The sequence below is a fragment of the Macaca nemestrina genome, chromosome 18 (assembly GCF_043159975.1).
Source record: "Macaca nemestrina isolate mMacNem1 chromosome 18, mMacNem.hap1, whole genome shotgun sequence".
In the NCBI taxonomy this organism is placed as follows: Eukaryota; Metazoa; Chordata; class Mammalia; order Primates; family Cercopithecidae; genus Macaca; species Macaca nemestrina.
The window spans coordinates 45,136,773-45,151,096 of NC_092142.1; positions in this window are offsets into that span (position 1 = coordinate 45,136,773).

Below are 14,324 nucleotides of genomic sequence, written 5' to 3' on the forward strand. Positions count from 1 at the left end.
AAGGACTGCCCCCCTTTTCAATCAAGAAAGAATTTTCTGGCTTCCAAAATAGAAAGTGCTGAGGATCAACTGCCTCAGAGACTACAAGGGAAACACTTTCTGAGACTATTTTTTTTTCTTACAAGAACACCAGATCCCCACCAATGTGAGATGTTAGATCAAGTTTTAGTGCAAGGGTGGATGTTGGGGGCAGAAATCTGAGATGCCCCATGATCCCTGCTGTCTTTTGTTACACCCTGAATCCTCATCTTTCCTTGGGTACGGCCAAACCTGTGGCTTGTTCTAGACTTTTGAATATGGCAAAGTGAGGGAGTGGCTCTCTGGGAGTTACCTTTCCTTTCCTTTTATCAGGAACAATAGGAATCCTTATTTTCTTTCTTGTGTTTACTTTCACAGTGCAGTGGTTTGGAATATCCCACTATCGATTTGTGACTTCCTCTTCCAACCATAATCTATGGCCCTTTATATGTAATTGAATATTTTCATATATTGACATTTTGTCTCTGAAGATGAAATATTAGACTAAACCTATGAAAACACTTCATGCAAAGCCTTCAGTGATTGTAGAGTCTACTCTTTGGTGAATACACAAATTGATCTGTTAAAAATTGTATTAGATGTGATAATGATATTTTCTTGCTTATCTTCACCTGTTAGATATACTTACTTTAATTCTTCCAAAATTAATGATATGATTTAAAGTACTGCTAGGATATTTGGAGTTGATAGTTGAAAATAAATGGCAAAATAAGAATTACTGAAGTGTTTAGGATGGGTTTATTATCTATTATCCCTATCATTAAATGTTTAAATTTCCATGCAAACCTATACATAAGAACTTGAAATTTTCTATGAAACCCTTCTTGCTCTGCACTTGAGCTCCAGCGCATAACAAATGAAAGGAAAATAGATTCTCCTTTGAGAAGTTTGGCTGGACTCTCCCTTTCTTTTCCCTGCAATGCAGGGAGAGCATTTTGAGGTCACCATGGGGTGAGGTGGCCATGAGTGGGGGTCCTGGAGATGGCGGCCTTGAGGAGTGCGTGTGTGGACACGGGTTTGGTGGCCACGATTCTCCCTTGGGTCTTTCTGGTTGTGGTGGCTGTGAGGACGGTGTCTGGGGATCCTCTCCAGGGGAGTTCTCCGCTTGTGCGGTCTCCCTGTGGAGAGGGCCCGAGGATGTCTGGGGAGGGATTCATAGGGTCGCCCCTGTGTGACCCGCCCTGTGCGGGGTCTCCGGAAAAGCATTTTTGTAGGGGTGGTTGGGGGAAGCCATCGCCTGAGTGGAGGGTGGGGCCTGGTCTCCCCTGTAGGGTGGGCGGGATGTCTGAGGGAGTGCTGGAGGGTTATCCTCTGCGTCGGGGTCGCTGTGCAGGGTCTCAGCACAGTCCTTGACCTGGGGAAGTCATTGTGGAGACTCCGAGGTGGCTGGGGCCGGGAAGGGGGCAGCCTGGGCGGTCTCCGTGGTGTGTCAGCGTCGCTGATGCCAGGAGACAGGTATGGGAGGAGTCTTTGGAGGGGAATAATTGTGGAGTCCCCACGTTCTGGGCTGGGAAAACTCGAGGGTGCTCTAAGGCCGGAGGCCAATGCGGGGTGCCCAGGAATAACCTAGTGGGGCTCGCGGGGGAATAACGGGTCCCCCGAAGGGTAAAGGGTGGAAGGAAGGGACCTCAGCAGGTCAGGTCTTGCAGGGCCCTTCTGTAGGGCTTCTGGGAGACAGATGCTTGGAGCTCCTGAGGTCGCCTCTACCCCGGGGCCGGGTATTCTCCTGGCGCCAGACCTTCCTGGGTCCCGGAGGAAGGAAATGAAACCGGCTCCCCGCTCTCCACCGCCATGCTCCACTCGGCCAGGAGGCCTGGGCTCCCGCCTGCCTCACCTGGAGCTTGGCAAATGCAGTTTGGGGGAGTCTCGGGACTCCTGGGTGGGGAAGCTCCTAGAGCCTTGGGGATAGCGGGGCCACCCCTTTAGGGCCTGCAGCAGGAAGGGACAGAGCTAGTGGCACACCTCTGCATCCTTTTATTTCGGAATTGGAATTGGGTTTTCTTGGCCGACAGTGCAGAGCGGAGGGTGGGATGGGCGTCCCCCTCCTCCTTCTCTGCCAAGCGCAGTTTCCGCGCAGATCCGAGCCCCTGGGGCGCGACCGTGGGCTCCTGGGACTGTCAGGGACCATCCCTGCGAGGTCCCTGCGAGGGCCAAGCCAGCCCCACAGCTCCTGCGCGGGCCAACGAGGGCGCCCGGTGCAGAACACGGACCAGCAGCCAGAGCTCCCGAGGTGGACAATTTTGCTCCAGAACCAGCGGCGCCAGGTAGGGCTACAAACAGAGGGAATGCAGAGGGCTGGCAAAAAATTGAAGAAAAAAAGAGGCAAATTATTGAATGTGATAGTCATGAAATGTGGGGTTTGGTGTTGGATTTGAGTGTTACATTGGGTTTCGAATGAATGACTAGATGCAGTTTTAGGACTGGCGGTAGACAACTGTAAAACTCCAGGCACCTGCGGAGAGGAGAGTCGTTGATAACCTTTCTGTGAGAAGGCTCTTTTGAGCTGTGTTTGATAAGAAATATGCCCAGCCCTATGAGTACAGCTTTTACATTGCTAACAATCTGCGAGTCAGAGTGGTCTTCATTAAATTACTATCATTTATTTTGCTTCTCTGACCTGGTTAAACGAATCACATGGTTCCTGCCCATTAATACCCCTGCATCGGTGACCAAACCTTTGCGTGTTAGCTTGCTGCCTCCCTTTTATTATGCTTTGAAATGGACAAGAAAGAGATTTCATTTTCACAATCTGTGATTGGGGTTTCTGAAAGTCTAAAACAACCTTAGTGTTGATTTTTTAAAACGCTTTACTGAGGTACATTTTATATAATATGATCACATATTTTAAGTACAACTCCAAGCTGTTTAGTATACTTATAGAGCCATGCGAGCTTAATTACCACCTAAGTTTAGAATATTTGTATCTTTTAAGAGGAAAATGCATCCTATTTGCATTCACCTTTGCTGTGTCAGATCTAGACAACAATCAATTTTATGTCTCTATAGATGAGCCTATTATCAGAGTTTCTAATAGCCAGGATCATGAATTATGTGGTCTTTTGGGTCTGGTTTCCTTCACTTAGCCTAATATTTTTGGGTTTCACTTCTGTTGTAGCTTGCATCATATCATTCTTCTTGGATGGCAAGTAGCGTTCTATTGCATGGACATAACCACATGTTATGAGCATTCATATAAGAGTCTTTGTATGATTATACGAATTTCATTTGCTTTGCACACTTACTTTGGGTTAGAATTTCTGTGTCCCATAGTGATTTCATGTGCAACATTTTGAGGGATAGCCACAATTTCATTTCATATTGTTTTGTTTTCAAGGTGGCAGAATATTTTATATTCCTATTTAGAGCATATGTGAGTTCCATGTTCTCCACTTCTTTTCTAACATTTGTCATTGTATCTTTGCTATAGCCTGTCTAGTGGGTCCCAATTAGTATTAATTGTGCTATGACTTGTATTTTTTTTAGCAATTCATGAAATAGAGCAAATTGGCAAATTGTGTATCTTCTATGGAAAATGTCTATTCAAATATTTTGTCCATTTTTAGTTGGTCAATAGTTGTTTCATTGTTGACTAATAAGAGTTTTTTATATACTCGACACACTAGCTTCTCTGGGTTTAGTTTTTAAGATTCCATATATAGGCCGGGCGCGGTGGCTCACGCCTGTAATCCCAGCACTTTGGGAGGCCGAGGCGGGCGGATCACAAGGTCAGGAGATCGAGACCACAGTGAAACCCCGTCTCTACTAAAAATACAAAAAATTAGCCGGGCGCGGTGGCAGGCGCCTGTAGTCCCAGCTACTCAGGAGGCTGAGGCAGGAGAATGGCATAAACCCAGGAGGCGGAGCTTGCAGTGAGCCGAGATCGCGCCACTGCACTCCAGCCTGGGCGACAGAGCGAGACTCCGTCTCAAAAAAAAAAAAAAAAAGATTCCATATACAAATGAGATTATATATATGTATTAAAAATATTCTTTATAAACTCTAATATACCCAAATCACATATACAATTTAAAATATTTTCTCCCATTAAGCAGCATAGCTTTTCATCTTCTTTTTGATGTTCTAAGAACAAAAGTTTCCCATTCAATAAAGTATAATTCATCTTTTTTAAAAAAAATGTGTCTTTGGTATAATATCTTAGACATATTTATGTAATCCAAGAATACAAATATTAACTGTATGATTTCTCCAAAGAATTTTGTGTTTTACCTCTTACATTTTGATAGATTATCCTTTTTGAGTATTTTTGGGCAGCTGCGGTTTGAGTTAGGGGTCCACCTTATCTTATTGCAAAGTGAATATTTAGTTTTCCCAGCAAAATTTTTTGAAATTATATTTATTTTCCTATTACAATTTCTTGGCATCTGTGACACAATCAATTTATCATAAATTAATGTTTATTAGTTGCCCTTCTGTCCTATTCGCCTACATGAATCTATACTCATGTTAGTACCAGACTATAACACTACAATAAAGATTGATATTGGTTGTGTAGGCATGGTGGCTCACACTTGTAATCCAAGCATTTTGCGAGGCCGAAGCAGGATAATTGCTTGATCCCAGGAGTTTGAGACTAGCCTGGGCAACACACCAAGACCCCATCTCTACAAGAAAAAACAACGTTAGCAGAATGAGTGGCATGCACTTGTAGTCCCAGCTACTCCTGAGGCTGAGGTGGGAAGCTCGCTTGAGCCCAGGAGTTCCAGGATGCAGTGAGCTGTGATTGTGCCACTGAACTCCAGTCAAGGTGACAGAGCAAGACCCTGTTGCTAAAAAACAAAAATAAAAAGATATTGGCAGGGCAAGTCATTAAATTTTGTTTTCTTTTTTTAAAAATTGCATTTATTTTATTTTGGTTGCATATCCACATGCATTTTAGGAAGAGCTTTACAATTTTTATTGACAAAACTAGGGAATTTGCATTGAATCTATAGAAGCAGCTTTTAGTATTTTGATGTTAATAGTAAGTATTGTTATTCTTGAATATTGATGTCACTCAACATATTCAGTTCTTTGATTACTTTTAGCATTTTGGAATAATTTTTCACCATAAAGTCATTGCATTTATTTTGCTACATTTATTTCTGAGTATTTCTTCCTTTCCGATGCTTTTATCAATGGAAATTTTGTCTTCATTTAATGTTTAGAATAACTGATTTTATGCAGTAGTACAATTTAACTTTGTATCTTGATGTTGTATCTGATTGTATCTGATTAACTTATTAATTCATATGGGTTTTCAATAAATTTCTTACACATATTTATACAAAATTATGACATGTGAAATGACCTATTTCTTTTTCAATCTGGGGAAGGGGTAGGAGAGGGGTTCTGCCTAGGCCTGGCCCTTCTTCCCATCTGGTCATTGTATGAGGCCCAGAACCCTTGGTGGGGGCTGTAGAGAGGACCCTGGGTCCCTGGGCCTGGAGGGGCAGGGATGGAGGGAGAGCCTGGCTCCCACTTCACCTGGTTAGGATGAATGCCAGAGCTGTCCTGATGGGGGCTTGGCAGCACAGTAGAGGGACAGGCGAGGCACCCTGGTGAGCTGGGCATGCTCCCTCTCTACAGCTGAGCTGCCCTTGGTCTCTTGTTACCAGCTGTGGTCCCCCTGGGAGAGACTTGGTTCCCTCCTGGTGGGGAAGGGGCTGCGAAGATGGGAAGGTGGAGCCACCAGCTTCTCAGTTGGAGCTCAGTGGCCTGGGGGACCAGTGCAGTTGTCCTCTGGGAGACAGGGATGGGGGGTTCCATCCCCCTCCCTCTCACCAGCACCAGTGACTCTCAGGAAGGAGGTGACTGTCAGGGCACCTGCAGGAGGCAGCAGGAACCAGAGGCCCCAGCCAGCCACTAGGCCTATAAGGCAGAGGAGATGCTCAGTGCCTGTGACTGGCAGACTGGGGCAGCCCCTCAGGGCCTGAGCCGCAGTCTGCATGAACTGTTGCCAAAGCAGTTCTGCCCGACCCTCTGGGGTGGAAGCTGAGCAGAAGACCCCACTACTGGGACCTGCCCTGTCAATCAGTCTCCTAGGCCTCAATCTTGAGGGGTCCAGGTACCACAAACGCTGGGTTCTCCTGTTCCCCAGTGGCCTTGCCAGCAGTGGCTCCTTTCTGGGGGTATAGGGAGATGGGCCCGAATGCAGATAGCTGTCCTTCCTGGTATCCTGGAGCCACTGTGGCCTCCTGGCCCACAGCCATCCTTCTAGCCAACCTAGAGCTGGATGCAAGGCAAGGGGAGTGCACCCTTCCTGGGGCTGTCCTGGCAGGTGGGATCCCACTGAAGCATAAAGCCAGATCGAGCTCCAGCCCAGGCCCACTAGCTGCATTAGGGCAAGGGTAGCAGCAGAGACAGTAGTGAGGAACACAGGTGGTACCAGTCCTGGGCCACAGAGCTGGCTACTTTGCTACTATGGCCATCCTGAGACCCCAGGGCCCAGGAGAGGGTCCTACCAGGTGAGCAGTGGAGGCCTCCTGAACAAGTTGGCTACTCTCTCACTGAGGAGGTCCGCAGGCCTTCACCCAGAGATGAGGAGACCTTCAGGGCTCTCCAAGGAAGGAGGACAGGCGGCACAGACCCTCATGGGCAAAAGGAAGCCTCTGAAATCTGATCAGGGGATGGATGCCCTCTGCAGGTGGTAGGATCCCAGGCCTGGGGAGGGAGGATGGAGCCTGTGGCCACCTGGCCTTGTCTTCCCTCCCCTCCTCTGTGCCTCCCATTTTAGACAGGCCAAGGAGCACAGGCTGCTTCTCTAGGGCCAGGTCTCTGCCTCCCTACTTCCGGGATCTCAGAGCTCAAAACCGCTGCTGCACAATGGACAGGGGCCCTTCCTGCTTCTCCCTTTGTTCCAGGGGTGTGCCAGTCAGGCAGCCTTTCTCGGGGACCCGGTAGGGGAAGTTCCTCCTCCTATCTACCCTTCTTCTTGCTGCTTCTTGAAAGCCAACCGATCTCTGCCCCTCCTCCTGGTGTCTGCCCTGTCACTGCCCCTCCTCCTCCCGTCTGCCCTGTCTCTGCCCCTCCTCCTGGTGTCTGCCCTATCACAGCCCCTCCTCCTCCCGTCTGCCCTATCACAGCCCCTCCTCCTCCCGTCTGCCCTATCACAGCCCCTCCTCCTCCCGTCTGCCCTATCACAGCCCCTCCTCCTCCCGTCTGCCCTGTCTCTGCCCCTCCTCCTCCCGTCTGCCCTGTCGCTGCCCCTCCTCCTCCCGTCTGCCCTGTCGCTGCCCCTCCTCCTCCCGTCTGCCCTGTCGCTGCCCCTCCTCCTCCGTCTGCCCTGTCGCTGCCCCTCCTCCTCCCGTCTGCCCTGTCTCTGCCCCTCCTCCTCCCGTCTGCCCTGTCACTGCCCCTCCTCCGCCGGTCTGCTCTGTCGCTGCCCCTCCTCCTCCCGTCTGACCTGTCGCTGCCCCTCCTCCTCCCGCCTGCTCTGTGGCTGCCCCTCCTCCTCCCGTCTGTTCTGTCGCTGCCCCTTCTCCTCCTGTCTGCTCAGTCATTAGAGTCAGGCAGGTTTTCACTGTTGGCCAGGGCTGCTCACTTGCCAAGAGCTTGGGGTTACCCTGCCTGGGGCTGTCCGGTCGCCGGAAGGGAGAGGAAGTCCCTTGTGCATCCTCCTGGTTCTTGGGAGTTTCATGGAGGGGTGACAGCAGATGCAGTTATTGAAGGTCCGCAGTGGCCAGGGTTTCCGGCAGTGCAGCAGTGTGGGGGTGTGGCTGTGGGGGGGAATCTGGGGTTTCTTCTGCCCGGTGACCTTGGGCCAGGCTCTGAACCTTTCTGGGCCTCAAATACGCTTTTATGGAGTGAGGAGGAGGGGAGGGGACCATATCTGAGCTCCTGGAGGTCCTAGTTCTTCTATGTCATGGGATACAGCGGAGGGAGAGTGGCTTCTCTTCAAGTCCCTGGTGTGCCTTTCTGTACTGGCGAATCCCTTGTCCGAGGCTCCTGCTCCATGCTTCCAATGGGTCTGGTTTGGGCCCACACAGTTCTGGGAAGAGCACCCTAACCCCACTGCTGAGAGCTGGGTAGGGAAGAGGAGGTGGGGCTGGCTGGGATGGGTGGAGCTAGGTGAGCTGTTCTGTCTGGAAGGAAGCCCGGACCCTGCTCAGAGCTCGGAACTTTAAGCTCCCAGCCGAGCCAAGCAGGCCTGCCTGACTGACGGGCACAGCCTGGGGCTCAGGTCCCCATTTGCCCAGTGGGCATTCAGGCAGGCCTGTGTTTGCTGGAGGGTTTCTGAGAGGAGGTCCCAGTCCCAAGGGCATGGAGGGGCTGTCATTGTTCCCCTGGTGCCTAGGTAAGATTGGAAGGCTTTGTCACCTACTCCCAGTTCTCCTCACAGTCTATAAGTTGGGGGATGAGGTGTAATTCTGCCATCAGTGGTCATACGGGTGGACTTTTGAGAAGAGGGAGTATTTCCCATAGGCCTAGAAGGATGAGTGTGTGTGCCTGAAAGAATGGGACATAAGGGGCAGCCTGGACAGAAGTACAGAGGTGGGAGGGCAGGGGCAGGGTCCTCAGGTTTCTGTGCTTTGGTGCATCTAAAGCTAGGTGGGAAGCAGGTAGGAACTGAGGCTGGCTTTAGGTTGGTGCCTGAGAGTGCTGGCTTAACAAGCTTGACCTAGAGAGCAGTTGGCTTATTAGAGGGGTTCCAAGCGGCACTCTTAAAACAGGAGAAATGCCCATCCCAGGGCTGTGGCCACAGAGGTTGGTGCCCATCAGTCATTTGGGAGATTTAGGGTGAGTGATTCAACAGGGAAGGGGGACCCACACAGAGCAGCGGCCAGTTTGTGGAGGAAGGTAAATCCCATCCCCACAAGATGAGTCTTCAGTGATGCGTAAATGCCAGCCACATGTGATGCCTGGGAGGCAGCTGTCTCCTTCCATCCCCTGCTCAGGACTGGTGTAAGGAGATGGAACCGGAGAGGGAGGGACAGGGGTGTTGCATTGGTCAGGAAAGAGGAGGAGGGAGTGTGCAGTGGCGTGGGGTGCTGCTGAGAAGTCACACACATCAGGGCTGGAGAAGAGCTTTGGGCTGGGCCCTAACACTGGCATTGGTGACCCTGGGGAGAGTGCTTTGGGCAGTGTGCTGAGGTGGCAGCCATGCTGTGGTGCGCGGAGGAGAAGCAGATGGGAAGGGAGGGCTCAGGATGTGGGAGGAGGCAGTGGACTGCAGGGGTGTGAAGGGTGGGGTGGGACTCTGGGGCAGAGACTCAGGAGGGCATGCAGACACTGTTCCATAAAGCACATGCCCCCCGAGGGGGAGACAGGTGGACTGCCTTCCCTCACCAACTAAGCCCATCTGACTCAGCTCTATCCCTGTCACCCCCAGAGCCACCATCAGTCATGCTTTTGAACAGGGACTGCCCAGAGAACTCAAAGAAGGAGGCTGGGGCAGCCAAGTCACTCAGAAAAGGTAGACTGGATGAGGTCAAGTTGGGAGATAAGACCCCAGGACAGGAAGTCACTGTCATTAAGAACATGGGTTTTTCTGTGAAGACCCTGGCCTTCAGGATACAGCCCTTCTCTCACAAGTGAGGTGGAGGAAGGGATGCTGGAGACCAGGCCTGAGTCTGCTGGGGAGGATGAGGCTAAAATACCCAGTCTTACCCATGATCCTTCTGACCCCATATCAAAGGCAGGAAACTGAGAGTCCTGTGCCTTGCCCAGGGTCATTCAGCCAGTGTGCTGGACCTGGGAATGGGGTCCAGACTTAAGTCACTGCCCCACTGCTAGAGGACAGCTACCATCTGGACCTGCCAGGCCTGTTTGGGGAAAGGAGTGGGAGTGGCTGGCTGGTGGGATAGGGGTCCCAGGACTCCCCAGACTCTTGCTCTTTGCCTTCAGGGAAGTCACCTTTCTCTGGGCCATGACTTCACCATCTGCCAGAGGGGAGGTGGTGTTGGGTGGTCTTCAAGGGCAGAGCCAGCCCAGAGGTCTTGCATGCTTTTAACTCAAAGGGGAACTAGACAAAGACCTCTCATATCCTCTGTGTCTCCAGGGGTGGGCCTTGGAGCTCCTCTAATGGAAGGTGAAAGCCATTTTGCCTGGGGCCATGAGTACTGGGCTAGGGAGGAGATAAGGCTGTTCTTTTCCCTCCCTTTGTTCTTCCATGTCCCCCTACTCTGCTCAGAGGTTACACTTGGCCTCAGGAATAGCCAGCTGGGCCAGGCTCCATCCAGCACACACACACGAGCAGGTGGGCATGGTGTGAACCTCCAGGACCTGGAATGTAAGCCAAAAAGTGGGAAACTGAGTATGGTGGGCATTGATTCTTGGGATCTGGGTATTTTGGGCTGGGGACAAGGGAGCACGTCCTTTCTCCCTGCCACATGGCCTCTTCCTCAAGGTACTAGGGGCCTTATCACTGGCAGAAGTCTTCCCCCAGGAGATGAAGCAGGAGATCCACCAGGCGTTCATGGGCCACGGAGTCCCGTGTCATTACACCTGCTTCTTGCTGCACCCAGAAGACAACACACTGGAGCACTTCTCAGTTCCGCACAGTGTCCAGGAGCTGCAGGAGGGCTCAGTGCTGTGCAAGGTGGCGGTTGGTCTGGAAGTTGGGTGGCCTGCTCAGGGGAGGGCTCCTGGAGGTCCCCGCCCTGCTGGGGTCTCTGTGTCACAGATGAGCACGTGGGGGCAGGATTGGAGCACAGCTCTGCCTCTCAGGCCATCACACCTGCCCCTTCCAAATTCATGGCCCACGGGTTAAAAAACAGTCCTGATGCTAAAAATATCAGGGAGTACCAAGCCAGGCTGGAAATCAGCCCGATGGAATTCTGTAAAGACAAATGACAAGTCACCTAAGAAAACCAAAAAGCCCCGCAGCTCCTGGCGCAGAAGTCAGCCTGATCCAGCACCGTCAGCGGGTTTGGTGAGACTGCATTGGTTGTAAACTCTGCTCTTACTGGAGTCAGGTTTTTCAGGAAGAAGCCACTCAGGATCCCAGGTTCTCTCTGCTTGTTAACAGCAATTGTGGAAAAGGTCTGTAGTTCCACGGCACACACAATTGATCATAGATCCTCTCTCCTCCCCCTAAATAACTGCCATTCCAATTCCCACAAAACACATGCAGGGGCAGTGCTCAAGCTGGGGACCCTGGGAAGTCTTCAGGCCACCGCTGCATGGGGGGCTGCCCCAGGAGAGCAGGGCGAGGGTGTGGAGGCCTGAAGCTCTGATGGCCCTGCCCACCTGAGACACGGGCCCACACAGAGGAGGTGGCCTTGTGGGCTTCCCAAGGCCTGGGTGTCCTCCGAAGGCATTTGATAGAACATCCCTGCTCACCTACAGGCAGGGGTGTGTGTGTGTGTGTGTGTGTGTGTGTGTGTGTAAAGCAGGATTTCAGTGTTCATGGTGGAATGTGAAAATGAAAGCCTAAAGCTGAAAATTGAAGCACACATGATAACACACCTGAACACTCTGCTCTGTGCTAGGTGGTTGTTCCAGAGTGCAGGGCCCTGGGAACCCCCCACTTCCCGACAGAGCCCAACACTCTGTGTGAGGCCCACCTCCAAGTGGACCAGGGTGGAGACCTGCACAAGAGCACAAACGTGGACCCATCTGATGCCTCCAACAGGGCTGAGGGTAGCTTTTTGTCCTTCCTGAGCATTTTCACTGGGGGTGACATGGGAGGTGAACGAGGCACTGGGGCTGGGAATTGGACAGAAGAGCAGGGAGCATGGAGGCCAGGGACTGACGAAGGGGCTGAGGACCAGGGCTTCCCACTGGAGTGGTGTGGGGAGGTACCAAGTCCAGGACCACATTTGGGGAGAAAGACAGCTGGCCCTGAATGTCCTTATCTTGTGCTGAACAGTGCCCTTGGGGCCCTCAGAAGGGCTTGAAGATGGAGCCCCTCAGTGGCACACCACCTGAGTACATCCATCCATCCACAGAGCCAGGAGCAGCCATGGTGTCCCCTGCAGTCCCAGAACTGTGACTGGAATGTAGGACTGCCAGGGGGAGCAAGAAAGAGGCTCTTTGGTGGGGTGGAGGGCCACACTCTAGGACTCCTGGTGCATTCGCCCTGGGCCATTTCTGCATCCCTTGCAGTGCTTGAAAGTGCTCACCATAAGCAGCCAAAACCCACCTTCTGAAGATTGCAGGAGGCACGGAAACCTCACCTGCTTGTTTGTGATCATGGCTGAGGACCTGCAAGGCTGCATCACCGCATACACACCGGGCTTTCACCTGAATCAGTGAGTCCCTGCCAGCCAGCCATGACTCCCTGATAAGTCATCGGTTCTGGGTCTGTAGGCAGACACCCAGCCATCTGCTCAGTGACCACCCTCTCCTTGTAGTTCCATGGTGTACCCTGGAAACTTGTAGGACACCTTGTACCTTTTGGACACCTTGTAGTTCCTCTCACCGCAACCCCAAACCTACCAGCACCGCTTCCAAAGCCCTTCCCTAGTGGAGCTACTTAACCGTATCAGCAGGACCTGCAGAAACCACTTTACAGGAATGCAGAAGAAAAGGTGGTGCCTGTGTCATTTCTGCCGTGCCTTGTCTCATGCACATGGAGGAATGGGATGCACCGGCCAGCCTGAACTCCAGGGCATCCACCCAAAGAAACTGTCCCCAGCCCCTGGTGCCTGAGTCTCCCTCTAGGGAGTCATCAGTCAGCATGGGAGAGGGCAGCCTTGGCAGAGGAGCTCATTTGCTTCTGTCTGACTTCAGGGCAGTGTCTCAGGGTGCAGAGAACCCAGAGTAGGGAGGCCTCGGAGCAGAAGGGGCCCAAGGCAGGGCACTGAGCTTCGTGGGCTACCCCATCTCCCCATCCCCTGCCTGTCACAGTGTCCAGAGTAATGGCCACCTTGTCCTAGATGTGCAGCTGGATGACCCCCAGGGAGAACACACCATGGACTGCGTGTGCACACAAGACACCTCCACCTCGAGACTGGGCCGCAAGGAGCACATTTCTGGACAGGGGACTGGGGCCTGGCCCTGTGTTCACCAGGCACCCGCTTCCTTCCTGGGTGCCAGATGGTTCTGTTCACACTCCTGTAGGCTCCATACTGGGCTGATCGTTAGGGCATCTGGGCCTGTCCATGGGGAGGTGGAAGAAAACACATCACAGATGAGGTCCCAAGCACAGGCAAGCCCGTGTCTCCCTCTGTCACTCCCCTCCACACCTGGGCCTGGAGTGAGACGTTCCAGATAATGAGAAAGTTGCTCCCCACTATAGAATATATACATAAATGTAAAATACTGACAAAAGTGGAAGTAGTGTACTTTAAAGTAATTACACTTCTGAATTCATTTTTCATATTCCTTTTTTTATTTTTTCATTTTTTGAGACGGAGTCTCGCTCTCACCCAGGCTGCAGTGCAGTGGCGTGATTTCGGCTCACTGCAAGCTCCTACTTGAGCCACTTCTTCAAAACAGGCCATATTGAAGGTACCCACAGCCTCTGGTGAGTGACTGGCAGCCTCAGACCCAACTGCCACCTGCTGCCAGGTTCTCCTGTGGAGAGGGGGAAGTGAGGGAAGCTGGCACAGGCCCAGCCCTCTCAGCTGCCCTGAAGGCTAGTCAGGGTCCCCTGCAAGGCCTTCTAGCCTTCTGCTTCCTGGAAGGCCACCTCAGTGCCTTCTTCTGGCCTGTCTGAGTCTCTGGGAGGAGAGGGCTCAATTTCCCACCGGGCAGAGTGCCCAGGGCCATCCAGCCTCCTGCCCTCCGCTGACCATCATGGAGCCCACACCTGGGCCCATCTACCCAGCCATGGTTCTTTAAGCGCAGGATTTCATTTGCATCGGACATTTGGCTTGCTGGTGTTTAAAAGTTACTAGTGATGTTGCTAAGAGAAATGAGGAAAAAGTGTTGCTCAGTAAAACTCTCATAACCTTACTTCCTAGAGATGATGATGGAAGAAGTAGGAGCTGGAATTTCTTGGGTTCTGACTTTATCAGGGATGGTGCAGCTGATTTCTACACATAATATTCTATAATCTTTTGAACACCTTGTAAATGTCAACACTTTTATTGTTACTGTTTTTGTTGTTACTCAGGGATGAGGAAACTGAGTCTGAGAGGTTCCTGCCCACGCCCACCTGGCACACAGCTGCTGCACCCCAAACCTGCTCCAGCCCTCATTCATCACTAAGGGCTGCTGTCTCCTTGTGTTCAGTTTTTTCAAAATATGAAAAGTCCTTTTCTAAATATGAAGAGACTGAGGCTAAGGTCCCTGGGTTCCCAAGGCAGGCCTGGTTGCCTCCACCATCGAGGTGAACTTGGCCAGGTAGATACAGCCTGAGGCTCCTGCGAGTGGAATTCCAACAAAAGTCCCAAAGGGAC